The sequence below is a fragment of the Schistocerca nitens genome, chromosome 8, assembly GCF_023898315.1.
Source record: "Schistocerca nitens isolate TAMUIC-IGC-003100 chromosome 8, iqSchNite1.1, whole genome shotgun sequence".
NCBI classification, from domain to species: domain Eukaryota; kingdom Metazoa; phylum Arthropoda; class Insecta; order Orthoptera; family Acrididae; genus Schistocerca; species Schistocerca nitens.
The window spans coordinates 492,988,409-493,008,782 of record NC_064621.1 but is presented as its reverse complement, the minus strand read 5'-3'; the positions used below and the strand labels follow the sequence as shown (position 1 = coordinate 493,008,782).

General features: G+C 40.8%; 1 non-coding gene across 1 annotated transcript; it reads left to right on the top strand.

The window, feature by feature from the left end:
- Positions 1-366: 366 nt before the first annotated feature.
- Positions 367-441, top strand: Trnas-cga (transfer RNA serine (anticodon CGA)). Its single transcript has one exon. It is a non-coding gene; the product is annotated as a tRNA-Ser (tRNA).
- Positions 442-20,374: the final 19,933 nt, after the last annotated feature.

The following is a 20,374-nucleotide window of genomic DNA, read 5'->3' as shown; positions in this document are numbered from 1 at the left end:
GAAGATTGTGGTCTACTGAAAATTTGGCCTGGCGATGTAATCTCTTGCACCATAACGCCCATCCTACTGGTAAACTGAATGAATTTCCATGTAGGTTCCAACATTCCCTTGATTTTGCCAAAAACTGAATTATTCATTCCACAATGAGATTTTCACTCTGCAGCGGAGTGTGCGCTGATATGAAACTTCCTGGCAGATTAAAACCGTGTGCCCGACCGAGACTCGAACTCGGGACCTTTGCCTTTCGTGGGCAAGTGCTCTACCAACTGAGCTACTGAAGCACGACTCACGCCCGGTACTCACAGTTTGGAAGGTAGGAGACGAGATACTGGCAGAAGTAAAGCTGTGAGTACCGGGCGTGAGTCGTGCTTCGATAGCTCAGTTGGTAGAGCACTTGCCCGCGAAAGGCAAAGGTCCCGAGTTCGAGTCTCGGTCGGGCACACAGTTTTAATCTGCTAGGAAGTTTCATATCAGCGCACACTCCGCTGCAGAGTGAAAATCTCATTCTGGAAACATCCCCAGGCTGTGGCTAAGCCATATCTCCGCAGTATCCTTTCTTTCAGGAGTGCTAGTTCTGCAAGGTTCGCAGGAGAGCTTCTGTAAAGTTTGGAAGGTAGGAGACGAGATACTGGCAGAAGTAAAGCTGTGAGTACCGGGCGTTAGTCGTGCTTCGATAGCTCAGCTGGTAGAGCACTTGCCGCGAAAGGCAAAGGTCCCGAGTTCGAGTCTCTGTCGGGCACACAGTCTTAATCTGCCAGGAAGTTGAATTATTCATTGATTTACAAAAATCCTCTTCAGAATCATATATCATGAGACACTTCTTTTCGGTTGTTAATGTACTCCTTCAACTAGGGACACCAATCGAAGGAGACTTTGTAGGTGAATATAACAAGTTTCATCCTCAACCCAAGACACTGCTGTGGGTTTAGATGGAATAGAATGATCCGTGGTTATTCCTCAGCATTGTCACCAGGTTGGGGACGAAACTTTTGCGTGGTCCTGGACGCTCTGGTCACAAAAACAGACACTGTGCACGTCACGTAAATCAGTGGGATATGCGAGGTCTGCTCCCCAGGATATACCCTCACCACCACCAGAAGCATGAAACCTGATTTTTTTTCGGTCTTATGACCACTTAAATAGTAGATTTTGTTGCATGGCATACCCTTAGAGATAGCTTACATCCATACTAAGGATGTTGCTCAAATTGTCAGATGGCCTGTACTTCTCCTGGCTCATTTATGAGTGATTCAACCTGGCATGCCTGTGGACATTCTGGATAAGTCCCATGAGAACCCCACATTTGAAAGGAAGCATCATATCAATATCGGTCAACAAGTCGATGTAGATTATGCCTTTTTTAACACAGCATGCCACGAAAATGGTAACAGGAGGTAGTACCATCTGTCTCCATGTACAATTTTGCTTATTTCTCTAAATTAGAGATGATAAACGTCAGCCAAGAATTCACTGTGTGCGTATTCTCTGTGTCTGTTAGGCCAGTGCCTGTGAATTTGCTGGTGAATGTCGCTTTAGCAGGTAATGTGGTTTTCTAGAATCCCTCCATCGACTCCAGATATTCGTATGGAAAGGCCCCCTTCTTTGTTACAAGCTGAAACCTTGCATTATTTGGACCTCCAACTGTGGTGATCTTGACGCATTGTCTCAGCATGTCTCCAAAGAGCTTTGTGTTTGAATCGTAATGATCCTGGATGAAGAGCGATGTTGCTGATGAGCGTCATTTGGGAAATGAAATAAATTTTCCAACATCATTGTCAGCTATGAACCTAACCTTATTTATTTCCAAGCCAAAATCAACAAATTGCTCAACAAGACAGTGAGCATCACACATGCTCAAAAGTACGGAGGAATGCAAGTATTTGTCATGGCAGTTGGTATTTCAAGTTGCATGGATTATGACTTGCACTGTGGAACTTCCCTGTTAGCTGTGAGTCGTTTCAAATTGTAGTTTCCACTTTTCTGTCTGATTGTAGCCCTCAAATATGAAATTCAACTGGCTGCTTGTATAAGCCATCATTCTCTTGTGAGCTGTTGATTGGAATGCTGTTGCAATAAGGGACATCAACATTAGCGAGTTCTGAGAGAAAACATCTCAAAGGATTATCCCTAATGTATTGCTCGAAATTTTTTTGAGTCATATGAGCATATAACTTGACACACTGCTGCATACAGTACGTGTTATTCTGTGCGTGTGGTGCGGTTGGCTATGGGAGTACATTCACAATGCGCCACAGAAACTAGACAGCACTCAGAGTCAGAACATACAACAAAAAGCAGCGATCGTGGTGGTGGGCATTCTTATACTTTAAGAACCTTTTACCTGCAGTGGGCATTACCACACATTTCCTGGGTTGAGCAGTCAGCCGTATTTCTTTCTAAATACTCATGCTTAGCAAAAGAGTTGAGGCAACTGTGCCAGAAAAGCCTTGCCCCCTTATTGTTACTCAGTTCAGAGGGAAGGAGGTGGGATATATTCTTCACTCAGACATATTGATACTTCTCACATTCGGAAAATAGCACTCTATGAGTTTATGATGCTGACCAGCTTCTGGCTTGTGGTTTTCTCATCTACACAATGACTGTAAATATTAACTGAACAATTACTGTTCAGCCTCTCGTGTTTGGGCATTTCAGGGAGTGTGACAGGAAATGAGGGTCCTCTGAAGCTATAATGTCCACAAGCGTTAGTGGTTTCGTATGTATCTGAACAAAATGCACCTTTCGTGTAACTTCTATTGCAAGGCAAAAGCAACGATACAAAGCTGTATTTATCCCCTCTTTGATATTCTGGACACAAATACATAACTTTCGGAAGAAGAATCTAACGGGATGCCCCATTAACTGGACCGAAAACATACTAGCACATATCAACGTGGAGTATACATCTAAGTGCCTTACTAGATCCTCTTTGCTCCAAACTGAGAAAAAAAAATAAACGCTTCAGTGTGAGACTCTTGGTAGAGGTTTTATGTCGCTTGCAATTGGCCCAGCCAGTGATATCATATAATCATCCTCCTAAATTTTAGTGATGCTTTTCTCTCCAGGAACAATGCATTATTTGGGGTGGGGAGGGGGTAAGCTATCTCAGCTGACGGTAGAGCACTGATTTGCACCTAGGGTTGTATTCCACTGTGTGTTAATGATTTAGTGCAGCATTTCACAGAGCTACAACACTGTGCAACAGCCAAGAAGGGAGGTAGCCAGATCTTGATACCCTGGAGTGCTGGTATCAATCAGTGATTGCTGAACGATTGCTGAATTATATCCCTCAAAGAGCGAGTGACCACAAAATGGTCGAACACATAGACATGATTTACCTTTTTTTTACGAGATGTGCTCAGTGAGCGCAGCTACTGCTGGACCTAGGATATTGCTATGGGGATCGATCACACATTTAACACAGTAAACACGGTACTTGAGACAGAGATGACTGAGTCACCTGTGGTAGTAACTATAGTAAATGTGTCATAGACGATTCTCTAGGCCTCAGTGCTTATTCAAAGGACCATGCTGGATTGATGACGATGGACATATCACCTGTCCAGGCTGTTGCAGTGAGCAGATAAGCGGTGAACACAGTGACTGATATGACATTAGACACCAATCTGAGTGGACAGGTTGGGGTGATGGCTAAATCAAAATTGGTTGCAAAGTTAGCCTGCCTCTAGGTGCTCCAATAATTCTTCAAAGGAAGAAGTGAGACTGAAATGTATCAAGCAAATTACACGTGCAACACATATGCACATCCACCAATGAAAATAATTCCTGATACTTACATTGTGCTTCATTGATTGTAACAACTTCTCATTTCTGTCATTTTGGATCTTACATGGATACATACTCAAATAATTTTCGAAACTAATTATAAAACAGTCTATATCGAAAGGCAGTTTTGTTACAAGGTAATAAATCGTAATAAACTAGAATGTTTGTAATCAGTTTAAATATTCTACTCTGATGGCTGACTTTCTCCAGGAAAGTGTTCAAATACACTCCTGGAAATGGAAAAAAGAACACATTGACACCGGTGTGTCAGACCCACCATACTTGCTCCGGACACTGCGAGAGGGCTGTACAAGCAATGATCACACGCACGGCACAGCGGACACACCAGGAACCGCGGTGTTGGCCGTCGAATGGCGCTAGATGCGCAGCATTTGTGCACCGCCGCCGACAGTGTCAGCCAGTTTGCCGTGGCATACGGAGCTCCATCGCAGTCTTTAACACTGGTAGCATGCCGCGACAGCGTGGACGTGAACCGTATGTGCAGTTGACGGACTTTGAGCGAGGGCGTATAGTGGGCATGCGGGAGGCCGGGTGGACGTACCGCCGAATTGCTCAAGACGTGGGGCGTGAGGTCTCCACAGTACATCGATGTTGTCGCCAGTGGTCGGCGGAAGGTGCACGTGCCCGTCGACCTGGGACCGGACCGCAGCGACGCACGGATGCACGCCAAGACCGTAGGATCCTACGCAGTGCCGTAGGGGACCGCACCGCCACTTCCCAGCAAATTAGGGACACTGTTGCTCCTGGGGTATCGGCGAGGACCATTCGCAACCGTCTCCATGAAGCTGGGCTACGGTCCCGCACACCGTTAGGCCGTCTTCAGCTCACGCCCCAACATCGTGCAGCCCGCCTCCAGTGGTGTCGCGACAGGCGTGAATGGAGGGACGAATGGAGACGTGTCGTCTTCAGCGATGAGAGTCGCTTCTGCCTTGGTGCCAATGATGGTCGTATGCGTGTTTGGCGCCGTGCAGGTGAGCGCCACAATCAGGACTGCATACGACCGAGGCACACAGGGCCAACACCCGGCATCATGGTGTGGGGAGCGATCTCCTACACTGGCCGTACACCACTGGTGATCGTCGAGGGGACGCTGAATAGTGCACGGTACATCCAAACCGTCATCGAACCCATCGTTCTACCATTCCTAGACCGGCAAGGGAACCTGCTGTTCCAACAGGACAATGCACGTCCGCATGTATCCCGTGCCACCCAACGTGCTCTAGAAGGTGTAAGTCAACTACCCTGGCCAGCAAGATCTCCGGATCTGTCCCCCATTGAGCATGTTTGGGACTGGATGAAGCGTCGTCTCACGCGGTCTGCACGTCCAGCACGAACGCTGGTCCAACTGAGGCGCCAGGTGGAAATGGCATGGCAAGCCGTTCCACAGGACTACATCCAGCATCTCTACGATCGTCTCCATGGGAGAATAGCAGCCTGCATTGCTGCGAAAGGTGGATATACACTGTACTAGTGCCGACATTGTGCATGCTCTGTTGCCTGTGTCTATGTGCCTGTGGTTCTGTCAGTGTGATCATGTGATGTATCTGACCCCAGGAATGTGTCAATAAAGTTTCCCCTTCCTGGGACAATGAATTCACGGTGTTCTTATTTCAATTTCCAGGAGTGTATATTTTTCATTCCATAAATCAACTTAATCACTGCCAATGACGTTTTCTAATGCATCTAAAATGCATATGAAAGAAGAAACATTACGTAAACACTACATATAAGTGAAAATTATTATTATTATTACTATTATCATTGGTAGAATAAGTAATAATACTCACATATACAAACCTCAACAGCTAGTGACATACCCTTTGCACTATGGTTAGAGAATGACATCATGGCCTGCATGAGCTAGGTGCCTAGGTTCTCATCAAGTGCACATGAAAGAGAAAAAACATATCATAAGCACTGTATGCAAACGTAAATTATTATTTTATTATTGTTATTGGTAGAATAAGTAGTAACGCATATTTAAATCTCAACATAGCCTTTGACTAAAGAATTTAATTTTAGCTCGTTCGTATCTGGATCGAGACAATACAATGATTTATAGTAATGAATATTAAACAGAGATCAATTATGTTTATGGATTGGTAGAATATGTTTCATACAAAATCTCTACACTTCAACATTGCTTTTTTAAGGACGGTTAATGTATTTTTAACTGTATTTTCTCCGTGTTTTCACTAAAATCGGAATTCGTAATAAGACAGCATCCGATGACGACGGTGGATCGAGCTGGACGACTTTTTGCTTAGAAGTACGGAATCTTTTGCCATGCCAAGTCACCCAACAATCTTACAATGACAAAAGATACAAATTAAAACATACAGAGGTTAGTAATAACAGTATATCCTGGAATAAAACACAATTAAAGCACGACACTTACATTGAGGCTTGCATTATGCAATTACGAGTGTCGTTTGGCTGCATCTCGTTAATGTATTAATAACATAATGTGGCATTAATGGCGGTGTGCCAAAATACGTCCGATCTGGAGATGTACAAATTAAAAGATGCCTCTTGTTCCGCCAATAACCTGGCAATCAAAAATCTTGAAAAGTTTCCAGCGGCTGTGTAATATGTTTATACAACCGTGGACTATATCTATGGCTCAAATTATTTATTTATTTGATTACTTATAATTACGTTTTCTGCTAACAAAGGCTCAGCACGAATATGTGCCTTTGAAAGAATGGGGTGCTGACCCACAGTAGCTACAGAAAAAAAATCCACTCACTGAAGCACTGCATGTAGGTGTGAGATAAAAATATAAATTTAAATTTATCCATGTTATGTGGATGTTGTTTGAGGTCTGCGACTGAAATATAAGATTATGCGGAATAAATTGATTCTGCTGCAGTCACTTATTACTAATATTTTATTAGCACAATGCATTTTGGTAGCATACAGCCATCATAAGGTGCTTTACACAGTTATTTATAGATCAGATGATAGATTATGTACATTAGCTGTGTGTGCCAGTGTGGTTAACAATCGAAAAATAATCCTATGTGGACGAATAAATCCTTTACAAATCGTACATTATGTTAATAGCATGATCAAGGATTATATTAGTACGTTTACTTACAATTTTGATGGTAATTACGTTTTCTGGCACGCGGAGCACAGTAACAGGTGAAACAAAACTGAGCATATTCACAAACGTCTGTTTACAACTTTACAAACAGTATTAAAATCTAAAATAGACTACTTACAATTTCAAAGACTGTTTGAAAATTTCAAGAGAGTTATAAAATGTAAGCTAAACTACTTTCAATTTCAAGTAGTATATAACTATAGTGAACATGAAGACTTTATCTAGATGTATTGGCAATATGGAGAATGTTGCATGGACACTTAATGAAAACTATTCTGTCAATGAAATAAACATTTAATGTTGGAGACGTTTTTGAAACAGTTAACATTATTACTTTCAAGCTTATCACTTATTACTACATCTGCATGTGTTGTGCCATGAATGAAGATTTCCAGTTCTTCATATAGGTCCATTAAGTGTCACTTCTCCTTTATATGTAATATATCAAGATCATTCGCAGTATCATAGAATGGGTGCGTGCTATGTGAGGGGCTACTGCTGATCTGTTGTAATTGTTAGTGTGGTAAGCACTAATGCCTTCTTTATACCTTGTTTGGAAGTCTCTCCCAGTTTGGCCTATATAAAGGGATCTGCAGGTATTACTATTTTATAAATGTCTGATTAGGAGTGTTTATCAGTCTGGGTGTGAATATTGTGTCTCAGTATGTGTTGCTACTTGTTGTGTGTTGTAAAGGCAATGTTAATATCATGTGGTCTCAGAATGTTTGCTTTATTGTAAGACGGTTTGCCTGTGAAAAGTGTGCCAGCCGTTGGTTTCTGTTTCATTTTATGTATGGAATTTAGTTTATCATTGTTTTTCTATTTCTGTGTAAGGTTATCAATTAATAATTCGTCATATCCATTTGATGAAACTATTTGTTTTATTATGCTGAGCTCATCAAGATGTGCATATTTACCAATTGGTAGATTGTTGGCTCTGTTAACAAGTGCTCTATATACAGCATTTTTGTGTGTTTGAGGTGGCAGGATGAGCTGTGTATGGTCGTATCTGTTTCTGTTGACTTCCTGTAAACTTTGAAACTGTCTGAGTTTTTGTCTTTCCTGACGTTTAGATCGAGGAAATTGATGCTACCATTGCTCTCACATTCCACTGTAAATCTAATATTACTATCTTGTTTATTGAGTGAGTCGAGTATGTTGTTAATATCATTTGTGTCACCGTCTACTAGGAGTAATGTATCATCAATATAACGTTTATAGTAAATTATTTTATCCATAGAGCCTGATGTTTTAGCAAGAGTTCTTTTAATCAAGGTGGTTAATATATCTCTTGGCAATTGTACCATCTCTGCTTGAGCCCATTGCAAGGCCTCTATGTTACATGTAGTTTTTATTATTAAATGTAAAATAGTTGTAGTTTAGTACCAGTTCAAGGAGGTCCATGAATTCAATAATTTCGTAAATGATAGTTTTTGATGTTTTATGGGGTTTTACCTGACGATTTTGAGTCTTTTTGTGATGGAAAGTTAGTGTACAGGTTTGTAATGTTAAATGATATATGCAAATCTTGATGAGCTCAGCGTAATAAAAGAAATAGCTTCAACAAATTGCTCTGATGAAATATTAATTGATAACCTTACTCAAAAATGGGAAAACAGTGATCAAACACCTTTTGTACATAAAATGAAACAGAAACCCACAGCTTGCATACCTTTCACAGGCAAACTCTCCTACGATATAGCAAAAATTCTAAGAACACATGACATTAACATTGGCTTTAGAACACACAATAAACAGCAACATACACTGAGACACAATATATACACACACAGACTGGAAAACACTCACAATCAGGCATCTATAAAATAGTATGTAATACCTGCAGGTCCATTTATATAGGCCAAACTGGGAGACTTCAAAACAAGAGATATTGAACACATAAATGCTTTATATCAGCCACCGATATAAAAGACACAGGCCACCCATTCCACGATATTGCGAATGATCTTCATATTTAACATATACAGAATAAGGGACACCAAATGGACTTATATGAAGAACTGGAATTCTTCTTTCGTATCACAGCACATGGAGAAGTGTTATTAAATGATAAGCTTGGAAGTAATAATGTTAACTTTTTGAAAAACTTTTCCAACATTAAATGTTTATTTCATTGACAGAATAGTTTTCATTAAGTATTCATGTAACATTCTCCATATTGCCAGTACATCTAGATAAAGTCTTCATCTTCACTACAGTTATAAATTTCTGTCTTTGCAATTGTGAGTTGTTTAGCTTAGTTTTTATAATTCTCTTGAAAGCTGTAAACAATCTTTGGAATTGTAGGTAGTTTATCTTAGATTTTAAAACTGTTTGGAAAGATGTAAACATACTTTTGAGAAAATTCTAACTTGCCCTTGATCTTTTACTGTGCTCTGTGTGCCAGAAAATTAAATTACCAACAAAAACGTAAGTAAACGTAACAATATATTACCTAATAATGCTATTGACATAATGTAATTGTAACAGATTTATCCTTCCACACATGTTTATTTTTCGTTTCTTAACCCCACTGGCACACACAGCTAATGTACATAACCTATCAGCTGATCTATAAATAACTTTATAATGCAGCTGGCGATGGCAGCATGCTGCCAAAATGCATTATGCTAGTAAAATATTGGTAAAAAGTATAAAATTATTCGACATAAAATATCAATTATCTGAACATGCAAAAAAGGTGTACCTGCGTTCGTACCCATCAAAATCTCTCATTAAGGAAGCCATAGCTTAATTGTCAAGCTGCTCTAATGCCATCTTATTCTACTGTTCACATCAATAAATGAAATCAGAATACCTCTCCCTACATATTTAAAAAACACACACCGGTCTGCACATAGATCCCTGGAGGAAAGCCATACTGAGTTCATCAAAGAGCGCTGATGGTATATACTCATCACTTGATAAACGAGGCCGCTTACCCACACTTTTGCTTTTAGCACTGTGAGACTGACATTCACAGGTCCACTACAGTTGATGACGACAGTCACCCTGAAGACAATCTGCTCAGACACTCTTTCTAATATCCAGCGTTGTCATGCATATATTATCCCGAGGGAGTTGATATTGCAATCATCAGCTTGTACGTATCATATATTTTATTAGCTCAACACGTTATGCAAAGAAAAATCTAACACTGTTTGATAATATTTTCGTGGTATGAAAGCTGCCGGTGTGCATATGCTTCATTTTGAAAATCAGAACACACCATCAGTGTTCTTCTTCAGCTTGCGGAAAGCACATATTTCATTATCTCGACTCGTCCTGCAAAGAAAAAATCAGGACCGTGTGATAGCACGAATGCAGTCGGTGTGGATATGCACGATTCAGGGAACTAAGCATTCTTCTTTCGCACTGCTTAGCATTCCGTGTATTTATTGTTTCTGGCTGTGCGCATATGTGCAGTTCCGAGACAAGCCAATGACACTGCAGCTCCCGCACGTGATTATTGCAATGTGAGCAGTCCCGTGGGGCGAATCTGCCCAGGCTGGCCGCAGTTGGTTTTCAGTGCTTGCACTGAGGAGACATCAAATGGACAGTCAGTCTATCTGCGTGGAGCACGCAGATAAGAATTCACTTATCAAATAAGATATGTACATAGGTTCATGTATTGAACGACTGGCATTTCACCGTACACAGAGAGGCCCATATAGGAATACGGCAAGAGGATGCTGTGGATCATCTCTGATTTCAGTGTCATTCGGACAAATTGTGTAAACTTATTTCTCTATTTCTTCAGAAGCGGGATAGGCGGTGAATGTTAAATGTTTATCTGAAGCCTGAAAGTCATGTGGTGGGAAGAATTTGAAGACAAGAAATAAATAGGAAGGTCTTTTTTTAAATTTCTGTATTAATAATCCAACTTAAAATTATTTGTACGTTTTCTGAAGCACACGTACGAGAGCTATTCGGAATGTAAGCTCTGATCAGTCGCAAAACGGAAACTACTGTGAAAATAAAAAATAATGTTTAATTTGTAGCAGTTAGCTAGACTTTCCAGTTACCTCTGTACAGAGTCGCCGCTCCCACTTAAACATTTGTCGTGGCGTTGTACGAGCTTCCAAAGCCCTTGTCATACGAGGGTTGCCCAAAAGGTAATGTACGGCGTTTTTCTTCTTCAACAATTCTTTATTTAAAATAATGAGAACTACACACACTAAAGAATGGTGTTTTATCTACGGACCCTCTTTTTCTACGTAATTTCCATCCCATTCTAGGGCATTCCTTCAGCGCGAAACAAGGACGTGTGTGCCCTGTTGGTACCAATCCTTGTCCTGGTGGCGGAGTAAGTGCTTCACTGTGTGAAACATCTCCCCGTCGTTCTCAAAATATCTTCTACGAATGCCATCCTTTAATGGCCCAAGCAAGTAGAAGTCTGATGGGGCTATGTCAGGTGCGTTAAGTGTGACAGCCGTGGATGGTCTCCCCGATCGCTGCAAATAGTGGAGCCCGGCCGAACCACCTTCCGATGACTTCACCCTCCGTGACCAGTGGCTAACTGTACTTCCGTTGACAGCAAATGTTCCATAGCCTTTGCACAAGCGTTTGTGAATATTCCCCACAGTTTCTTTCTCCACAGTAAGTAATTCAATGACAGCATGTTGCTCGTCACGTACATCACTTACAAACGCAACTTTGTCCTCGAGCTACAGTATCTGTCGGAGGTGACGGAAACTTGGCGCATTTACTCAGGAGAATTCAAATAAACGATGCGTAATGCTTCGTATTCGTAGCATTGTTTTTGGCTGAGAAAAAAAAATTACTTTCTGGGCAACCCTCGTAGAAGGCAGCCTCCTGTACTTTCCGCCCAATCTCTTCGATGGTCCACAGCTCGTTGTCTGTGACAAAATGTTGTCTTCATAGCCAGCGGTTCATGTAAGCAGAAACGAAATTCAGTTGGAACCAGTTACGGGCTGCACTGTGGGTAATCAAGCACTTCCCATCGAAAACGCTGCAGGAGCATCTTCTCTGCCCATCCAGAGCACGGGTGAGAATTGTCATGACGAAAGAAAAGCGTGATAGTTAAGTTATGTTGGCTGCATGATATCAGGCGAAATTTCTCAACAGACCCTGGCACTTGGCGGGAGACACTATTTTCTAGGCATCTTTACCTTCTCACGGTGCGCTCAAAACTGAAAATAACGACGGGACGTGATCGACGGGCATACTAGAGACACCGACCACCACATCTGCGTAAAGTATCATCGGATTTAGATTGTATTTTCCATATCGCGACCGATCACACCAACCACCACATCTGCGCAAAGTATCATCGGATTTAGATTGTCTTTTCCATATCGCGACCGATCGGACCTAACTTTCCGAATGGCCCTCATATAAATTCTACTGTTAATGTCACCTTACATTTGTTTGAGTCTTCGAATTTTTGGACAGGTGGACCCCTTGAGATAGCATTCATGCACTGTGGAATATATAATGGAGTCACAATACACTTTCACTGACTTTGATATAAACTATGTTGTCTCTATGGTCACAGGCTCGCAATATCACTATATTTTCATATGACACTCCCTCCTCATCCCACAGTTTTCCATAACAATCACCAGTAAGCCATATAATTGTTTAACAAGTCCTACCACATTGTGCTGTATTTCACGGCTTCGGCAAAGCAACGACTGTCGAATGTTTAATTAAAATGCGCCCAGCATTGAAAAATCTGTTAAAGCAGCATGTTTAAACACATATTGTCCATACCTGTCATGAAAAACCTGTACATCCACAACAATATTTGCACTCTGAGACGCCATTCTGAGATATGATGCATATGGAGGGGTACCTCTACATACATACCACAAGTTGCACAATTTTCATAAGAGGTGAATAATTTACACACAGTCATGTACGACTAACGCATTTGCAACAGTGTCTTTAGAGAAGTTTAGTGTTGATACAAATTTGATAGACACATATGCAGTTGCACTTTCAATGGCTTCATTTTGTTTGGAGCATTCGATCATCATAACGGGCGTTAATTCTTTAAACTTCTTAAAACTGAGCACGCATCCAAATTCGCTGCCCTCGTAGTAAGAAGACCGAAGCCTTGCATTCATGTCATACAGTTGGCCAACATTGTTATTCTTTCAGTCAAGCTCAGATTCATTGTACCGAAAATACACTAAATTTATGTAAAATCTATCATTGGGTGGTTTACAGTCGTCAAATGTCGTTGAAGCCTTTCCTCTAATTCCCCCTCCCGTTTGTCTGCAGTGCTAAAGTAAGATATTGAGGCTTTTTCTAGTTGAACACTTGCCTTTCTTGCACATGACTGTTTACAGGTCTCTGAAAGCATTGAATACTCTAAAAGTAATGTACCATATGCACAACGGTCAAGAGGGAACCATAAGACTGTAGGATGAAGAAAGTGGGCGTAAGAGACGGTTCAGTCTTTCGTCCGTGCTGTTCAGTCTATACATCGAAGAGGGAATGACGGAAATAAAAGAAAGGTAGCAGAGTGAGATTAACTGCCAAGGTGAAAGGTTGTCAATGATAATATTCGCAGATAACATTGCTGTTCTCAGTGACGGTGCAGGAGAATTACAGAACCTGGTGTATAATTGTCACCTGCAATTATGTGAAATTAGTTTTCTGTTCTTACTCTGATATTAAAGAGCATGAACTCATAGGTAAAATTACTCTGAAAATTCTATCTTCAGGGATAAACTTATAAGAAAACTTGGGCCTGATACTCTTTTTTTATCTCAATTACTTTCGTAAACTTCAAGAATGAAAATTATACTGTTAACACTCATGTACTTTTGAAACAACAAAATAGCGACGGCCTAGAATTAGTTTGGAAACAATTTAATTGGTGTTTTACTGACCGTGAAAAGAAATGAAGTACATTTTCGTAATAACTGCACTCAGGAAAATTATGGGACTTCGATAAAAATAAAGGACTGCAGACTCTAATGAATGTAATGTGCAAATGGTAACTAGACACAAATTGGCTTTCGAAATAATCGCGTACCAAAAGAATGGCTTCCATATGTAATGTCCTCACTTTTAAGGAATGAAATTTATTTTTTCTTTTCTTCTAAAATGAAGGAGAATCTTCGAATAACGTCGTCGTAATACGCAATTAATTTTTTATGCTTTAGTGAACATTCAGTTTCACGCGTAAATCAGGCTCATATTTATTACCACAGCTCAGCGACAAAGGCCTAATTCCACTAGACCTAACTGGAAGAGATCAGGAGCACAAAACAACAAGAGAGCAAGATAACAAGAGAGATTTTCACAGTCGTACATGTCCTTTTGTGATATTCTAAAAGTATTATCTTGGCCTAATTTTTATCTCAGTACCACTTTCAAGGTTCATTCATCATGGCATTACGTAGATGTTGGTACCAATAAAGTGAAATGTTATTTCACTTAAGCGTGCTAGACGCTGTCCTTTGGTCATAATTTTCCTTGATGGAGAAAGTTAAATCTGGCTGTGACGCCACACTGATGAAGAGAGTGAACAATGTAAGAAGAACACACAATGGACTCAGAATAAACCAATGAAAGACGAAAGTAATATGAAGTTGCAGAAGTAACAAACTCAATAAATTTAACTTCAAAATTGGTGACCGGTAAATAGACGAAGTTAAGCATTCTGCTATCCTGAAAGTGGAATAACACACGGCGAACGAAGAGTGGTGGACGTAAAAAGCAGACAATTACAGGAAAAGAGGCAATTCCCAGCAAAAAAAGTAGACCGGTATTAAACACAGGCCTCAAGAAGAGGAAGACATGACAGAATGTACATGCGGAGAACTGCGTTGTATGGTAGTTAATCTTGGACTACGAGAAAATAGGAAAAAACGGACTCTAAGCGTCTGCGATATGGTGCTATAGAAGGACGTTGAAAATTGATGGTTTGATAAAATAAGGAATGAGGAGTCCCCCCACAGTATCAGAGAAGAGAGGGACGCGAGGGAAACAATGAAAAGTAGAAGGGAAATTACAGTAGGAAATGTGTCACGACATCACGAAATAAATTCCACGGTTTTTGAGGGAGCTGCAGAGAGTAAAACTGTAGGGCAGGACTCCTAGTGAAGTACATACTACAAACAAATATAAACGTTAGGTGCAAACGCTACTGTGAGATGATGAGGTCGGCACAAGACAGGAATTCTCGGCGAGCAGCATCAAACCCGTTAGAACGCGTATTTTCCTGGTATTACACAACTCACGATGTGATACGTAAATTCGCCATTAGCAGCTGCATCGACAAAGATCCGACAATTCACACCATGTGATTAAATAGTGTACAGAAAGACGACGAAACTTATAGCGCACTCGCTCAGAGACAGCTACTAGAGCGATGCACCAACTTTGTTGTCAGATATATGGCGAGCTCTAACTGTAAGACGACTGAGAAATCTCGCCAGGGGTTCCCCCGCCAGCAGACGAATCACCGTGAAGCCAGTCATTAGCGGGAGAGGCCTTAATACTGCATTCGGCAAGGCCGCCATTCGTTAGCGTCCAAGCAACGCCCTCCTAACCGCCCAAGACAAATTATTAATGAGGAAAGACAGCAGAACCCGCTACATCGCAGTCCCCGTGGCAAGGATTCTGGCAGTGGGCGTGCCTTAACCGCTTTACAGCTCTGCTAATTCGCTATAAGTTTTTCCTAACTCGTCCTGAATGCAAAAGGAGGTGCAAATGATGTTCAAATAACAGATGCTGTCACGCAGTTGAAGGAACCTAAATACCCGTTCTCCTTCAGGTTGAAGCATGAGTTATGCAAAAGAAAACTTGACTACTGTAGTTTAAAAAAATTCAATGAAGTTTCGTTTCTGAAGTTACCGGAGAAAACTATGTTCGTAACCATCACCCTCTGCAGTGTATGCGTAGAACATCTCTGCCCTTCCCAATGCTTCTTTGTAGCTACTCTGGCCAAGTAACCTCCTCTCTACCAAATTCTTTCTTCCATTTCTTTTGTCCACTTTTCCCTTAGTTTTCCCATTGGTCTCTTGCCCTCCATCTTGATGTCATAAACTTCTTCATTAGTGTGGGCGTAGTGCTTTGTAACTCTTGAGGGTATTTTTGTTCCGTCGATGCAACTACAAAATACGTGAGTATTTCACCAGAGACGTTTCGCTTTATTGAGGTAAAGCATAATCAGTGGTCTCTTATTAAGTTATTTATATTTTGATTTGCTTCTAGATAGAAAAACAGTTCCTGAAGAATAAGTGATTCTCGGTTGATTTCTCACTTACATTGGGAAATGCTGTCTGCTAACACATTGTTGTGTTTCTGCATTAGACACTGATAATTTTGGTCTAATTTTTAGTTTTTCTACAGCACTATGCATTGCTCATATTTTTCACAACACACATTTATGCACACCACTGTATTCTGTTTTGGTACTTCTAAGTATGTATTGTGGTTTGTAATAATAAAAAAAAGAAAATGTCGTAGGTCAAAGACAAAGTAGTGGCAAGGGTATGTTGGCAACACTACAAAACAAATAAATAAAGGAGCAAAGACAATTTTCCCAGTCAATGAAAACACATTACTTAAAGACTGAGAGTACCATTTCGGACACAACTTTAAAACTTTATGAAGTATACAAGAAATTTATGATATAAAGTGAGTCAAAGCGTGCACATCCCCTAAATCAAGCACGTGTGCCCTGTTTTTGCGCATCTTCGACGGAAGAAAGGGACAAAACCTGATGTTATTCAGGGAACCTTGCAGACCAGCTAACGGCTTTTTCTAAAACGCAGTCATCCGCCAAGTTTGCTATAGACAGACAGTACGTTTGGGACGTATGCTTCTTCTTGAAACGTATTTCTGTGTTCACGGTACAGATATCAATCATGATAATCTGTTGTAAGGCAAAGGACAGTGACCAAAGACATGGTAAAAAACGTAGTCAATTTTATTCCACTTCTTATAGAGCTCTTCAGTAATTTTCTCGTCAATGGTACGTATCCTATAATGGGGCAACCGAGGTTAGAAGTGTTTAACCGTGCACTTCAGGTATTTTTGACCCGTTAGAGACCTCTGTAATCTAACTAGACAAATTGTGACCAGGGTGCCTTGAAAACACTAGCAATGCGGTCTTGTAGTTTCATTAACAACCGACATAGTAGCATGGACTTTTTTTTTAAAGTTAACTCCTCTTTTTTTTTGCAGCCAGAACGACCGATCTCAAACAGAAAAATTCATTAGTATCGCTGTTTACTAGATCTAATCAAAATTACTGATTTAAAATACGCCGAATAGAAAGATTTTGGTGCTGTGTGTTACGAGCGATGAGCGGCCCGACACCCGGACGTTTACGTAATGTTTCTAGGAAACCTGAGCCGCTGAGGCAACAGTTTCGTGATGTGATGTTTACACTGCTGTTGATGGTAGCCTACGTCGTTAGTTATGTCGGAGAAATTAGCTGAAGTTACGCGATCAGTTATTTTACGAGGTATGGTGCTAGTGAAATACCCAAATAGTCTAACTCTTTATGAAGCGCCGGCCGAAGTGGCCGTGCGGTTAAAGGCGCTGCAGTCTGGAACCGCAAGACCGCTACGGTCGCAGGTTCGAATCCTGCCTCGGGCATGGATGTTTGTGATGTCCTTAGGTTAGTTAGGTTTAACTAGTTCTAAGTTCTAGGGGACTAATGACCTCAGCAGTTGAGTCCCATAGTGCTCAGAGCCATTTGAACCATCTTTATGAAGCGTAGACTATTTGCAGGACTACAATACCACGTACTAATTAAGAGATGGTGGAAATGTTTTCAATTCACGACGAATGACTCAAAAATGCATTAAAAGCAGCAGAACGATGTGCAGAGCAGTTCCGAGGTTGACGCTATCCAACTCGTCCCTCCTTCTCTGATACTATCAACAGATTTAGACAGACTGGACGTTTAGCCCCAAGAAGACTAGCTCAAAGTGAAACTTATGTATTTAAAATTTTCTGCCTATTTTGTTGCGTGAAATTGAACTTACTGCTATTACATTGCTATTTAATCATTTCATATCTGATCATCAGAATTATTCCGGACAAATACAACTCTGAGATCTCACATTCATTAATTACTCGCAATGTTCAAGGAAAACGCAATCTGACTGTTTTAAAACCGATAACCGGACTTCAAATAATTAATGCAAAACAATGGCCTTGAATCAGAGGAAATCCTAACAATAACCTATACATTTCATAAGTCACTTACCTCACAAAAATCTTCATTATCCGAACTACAGCAATGCCGCAAGCACCAATACTGCCAGCTAAATAAAAGTTTCTAACTTCTGAAGGTTCTAACTACTGATAGGCTTATGGTTATCAAAGGAAAGATTTTGTTGCACAGCAAACAATGTGTTTTTACCTTAATAATGTGACATCCAGTTCAAAAGCATATATAATCACCAATAATAAATCACCATGACGGATACACATTCAGACCGTCTGCTCGCGCTAATACTGCAAACCTCGAACACTGCTAATTATTAACCTCTAACCTCCATCACTGCTAACTACTCACTCCCAACTTCCATTACTGCTGGCTGTTTACCTCCAAGTGCCATCACCGCAGACTGTTAACTTCTAACTACAAGTCCGACAGCCACAGAGTCTCTTACCAATGTGCGTATAGCGCTGTCAGAGTTATTAAACGCAGAGAGCCACATAGCGCTGCCAACACACAAACAGCCTACTTACAAAAGAAAGGATGCAAATAACAAAACAGCGAAATAGTGCTTCACAGAGCTGCTGCACTAAAAAAAAAAAAAAAAAAAAAAAAACGGCTCGATAGCTCTCCTCAGATGGACGGAAGCGTTGTGCGTATTCTTCATAGACATAAATAAAAATGGAAGAAAAAATGTACCTTTAATTTGAAGAAATAATTTTTTTCTTATAAACAAGCAGTCCTTTGGAAGTTACTGTCTGATCTCAACAATGGCTGAATAACTTCGCAGTGATGTAACATTTTCCTTGGTAAGAGACTTGTTAAAATGTTGGTGAAATCTAATGTGCAAGAGTAACATTGCGTCTTAACTTGAAATGAACAGGAGGCTGCTGAAAATTAAGAGGGTACAGTATGTGCAAACCGTGATAAAGCCGTTTGTGCTAAGTACCAAGGAAACAGGGAAGTGAAATAGGACGTGTGTCAAGACATAGAGGAATAATCCCCATGGTAGTAGAGGAATGAGGACATTTCGTGCAAGTGCTGATCTGAAATGGAGAAGTCGGTATAGAAGAAGAAATCGTGATGCGAAACTGCAAATCAGTCAGAGGAGTGATGACACCGCGTTTCCAAAAAAAGGAAATGAGACGTATTTCTCCTTTTTTTATTTGAGACTTAGTGACTGTGGAGAGATTACTTACTGATTACTTTCTACGCAATATATAAAATGTATTTTGGGATTTCTTTTTTGAGAAGGCAACAATTTCTAGTGCAATCGTATGCACTGTGGTGCCTGAGTAGTCTCTCAGAAGGCTTAGGCAGTCTGCACTGGCCTTCACACAAACTGGTTGCGAGACGTTCTCCACACAGTGGCCGAAACTGCCACGAACCACACAATAAAGCTCTGTGAAACGGCTCAGACCGTACAAAAATATCCACCTGGTATCAGCACAGAGCTCGGTAGCTGAAAGAGAGTTTAATACACAACAATGACGAATCAAAACGTGAAAGCCTTTCAGTTGTTATAAAAGCGACGCATGCGGTATTTTCATTGCAAAATGCAGCCATTGTGTTGCACCAGGTATTTTTCGTGTACAAAACAGACAGACAGCAACAAGTTGAAAGTATTCTGCTTTTGTAAATACCGCGTCTCGTAGACTCTAATTCGTTCCCAACTCGCTTTCCTAAAACATTCCTTTGAGACACGAACGGTGCTGTGCAACTACGCCAGCTATACCTCGGGATAGGTAAAGATGATCTTTGTTTTCCAATGCAGAATGTACAGTTGTCAAATAAACGAAGGAAGTTCTGAAAGACTGGTAGCAAAAAAATGTGTTTTGCTGCACCAGTCGTCCAGTGTGAATCTGTCTTTAACAGAAGAGAATTTTTTACTTGTAGGTTCTTCAGGGTACCTATAGGTGGAGTCATGAACGTCGAGTTAAGGCTTGTTCTGATCACCTACGTCACGCATTCTCCGTTAGCCAATGAACATTCAGTAATGTTCTGGGTGCTATTCTCTCAATACCGTAGCTAACGCGAGCATTAAACGCGATCTTAGCGAGTTGCATAGTGACTTTTTAATCCATCTGTGGCGAGTTACCATCGCTTATGGTTGTGGTTCAAGCGAGAGACGTAATTTGCTGGATATACATAAATCGTTCGTGGATCTGACTATAGAGACCTATGTAACTTCACTGGAAATGAACTAAAACTGAAACTTTGGTTCACATATCGAAGAAGTGTCTTCTCCAGACTTTCTGTCAGATCAAAACTGTATTCTGGACCAGCACTCAAACGTGTGA